The sequence below is a fragment of the Palaemon carinicauda genome, chromosome 37 (assembly GCF_036898095.1).
Source record: "Palaemon carinicauda isolate YSFRI2023 chromosome 37, ASM3689809v2, whole genome shotgun sequence".
NCBI lineage: Eukaryota > Metazoa > Arthropoda > Malacostraca > Decapoda > Palaemonidae > Palaemon > Palaemon carinicauda.
The window spans coordinates 42,074,671-42,077,170 of NC_090761.1; the positions used below are offsets into that span (position 1 = coordinate 42,074,671).

General features: G+C 33.4%; 1 protein-coding gene and 1 long non-coding RNA gene across 2 annotated transcripts in view; one reads left to right on the plus strand and one right to left on the minus strand.

Annotated features, from left to right (window-relative positions):
- Positions 1-2,500, minus strand: part of LOC137629595 (uncharacterized) — a 152,823-nt gene that overhangs the window by 108,864 nt on the left and 41,459 nt on the right. The gene's annotated exons all lie outside the window — the stretch shown is intronic.
- LOC137629813 (uncharacterized) overlaps positions 1-2,500 on the plus strand; it is a 28,668-nt gene that overhangs the window by 122 nt on the left and 26,046 nt on the right. The window lies entirely within an intron of this gene.

Consider the following 2,500-nt stretch of genomic DNA (forward strand, 5'->3'; position numbering starts at 1 on the left):
TTGCACGCATTCGTGGCACGCACTGGCACGCATTGATGCGCGAACTCGCGTGAACGAGCCGTGAAAATGTCGTGAACAGTGCGGGAACTCGCGTGCCAGAGCGTACCAATGCGTGCCATGCGGGCCCAAAACTTTGAAATGTTTAAAGTTTGTGGCACGCATTAGCACGCAATAAATGGCCGTGAAATAGTCGTGAACGATGCGCCAACTGGAGTGAACTGGAGTGAACAGTGCGGGAACTGGCGTGAACTGGAGTGAACGATGCGGGAAGTGGCGTGAACTTTATAATGAAGAGAAACAAAAAGGAAACGAAAATATTAGTGAAAAGGAAAGAAAAATAAACCTAATAAATTTTTATATTTGCTGTTTTAATGTGAAAAAAAAAATGATATCTTATTTCAAACTATTTCTATAACTTTATAATGAAGAGAAACAAAAAGGAAACGAAAAAATTAATGAAAAGGAAAGAAAAATAAACCTAATAAATTTTTATATTTGCTGTTTTAATGTGAAACAAAATTATATCTTATTTCAAACTATTTCTATAACTTTATAATGAAGAGAAACAAAAAGGAAACGAAAAAATTAATGAAAAGGAAAGAAAAATAAACCTAATAAATTTTCACATTTGCTGTTTTAATGTGAAAAAAAATTATATCTTATTTCAAACTATTTTTATAACTTTATAATGAAGAGAAACAAAAAGGAAACGAAAAAAATAATGAAAAGGAAAGAAAAATAAACCTAATAAATTTTTATATTTGCTGTTTGAATGTAAAAATAAAATGATGTCTTATTTCAAACTATTTCTATAACTTTATAATGAAGAGAAACAAAAAGGAAACGAAAAAAAATAATGAAAAGGAAAGAAAAATATAAACCTAATAATTGTTTATATTTGCTGTTTGAATGTAAAAATAAAATGATGTCTTATTTCATGCACACACTTATTTTCCTCTATTACCAATCAAGACCCAAAACTTTTGTTTTAAATAAAAAATGAACTGAAAAATAAACTCAAGAAATTTTTAAGTTTGCTGTTTGAATGTAAAAATAAAATGATGTTTTATTTCATCAACATACTTATTCTTCTTTATTACCTTAAAATGAAGGGCAAAACAAATTTTTTCTGTTTGCTGTTTTAATGTAAAAATAAAATGATTTCTTATTTCAACACACTTTTTTTCTCTATTACCTTAAAATCAACAGCCTAAAAACTTTTCATGTTTGCTGCTTTTAATGTTAAAATAAAATGCTTTCTTAATACTTGTACATATTTTATGTCTGCTATTTATATGTAAATCAAATGCTTTCTTATTGAAACAAAATTAAAGGGCAACAAAAAATACAAACGAAAAAGATACGTTTCTTCTCCTCAATGCAATGGTGTCTCTGACAGAAAGCATTGTTGTCTCTTCCGAAGCCAATCCAAGAATGTCCTCGGGTTGGAGAAGCCCCGTTTTTATATGGAGTGGCCAATTCGTGAACTGGCGTGAACGATGCGGAAACGATGCGGAATGATGAGGGAACTCGCGTGAACGTGTCGTGAACTTCTCGTGAACTACGCGTGCCAATTCGTGCCATCGCGTGAACGTCGCGTGAACGTCGCGTGAACGATGCGCGAACTGGAGTGAACTGGTCGTGAACAGTGCGGGAAAAACACCAGTGCGTGCCACAAAGTGGCACGCACTGGCGCGCATCAATGCGTGCCAGTGCGTGGCAAAAATGCGCGCAAGTGTCAGGCAGGCTTAAGCCTAACATTTGATTTCCATGTATAGTATATCGATTAATGTTGTTTTATGGGTGTTTCCTCGTATGTGTAGATGTTTTGAACTCGTGCTTTCGAGTCGGGGAAAGTTTAGCCAGCTGTTTACTCAAATATAGTTTTACGATACTACTAAATATGAGCTTCCTCTAGTAACATCGAGTGTAATTCATCCTTCAATATGTCATTTGGTTAAATATTTTTCAATGAATAATCTCCAGGGAAGAGTAATTTCATCTATTATATCATAAGAGAGTTCAAACGCCCATACGAGATTTGCCATGACAACGTTGGGCACGGGGGAGCATAGGCCTAGTATACAGCGGGCTGGTTTTATCTGCGTAGATAATCTCAAGTTTTCCCTTATAAATAAATAAATAAACAAATTCGAGATGTATATACTATTTCTCTAAGTTAAATGATAATATCTGAACTTATTTTCTTGAAAACACGAAGGTAGATCTTCAGATTTTAAAATAGATTACGTGAAAGTATTAGCAATTTGATGGGATTTCCTCCAACACTCCAACAATGTTTCTTTTTTTTCAACACCCAATGTGTATCAGATAATGGCTTCATATGCGTGTGTGTGTACATGTGTGTGTATATATATATATATATATATATATATATATATATATATATATATATATATATATATATATGCGTGTGTGTGTGTCTGTTTTATACATCGACAATAAACCGATTCTAGTCCACTGCAGGACATAGGCCTCA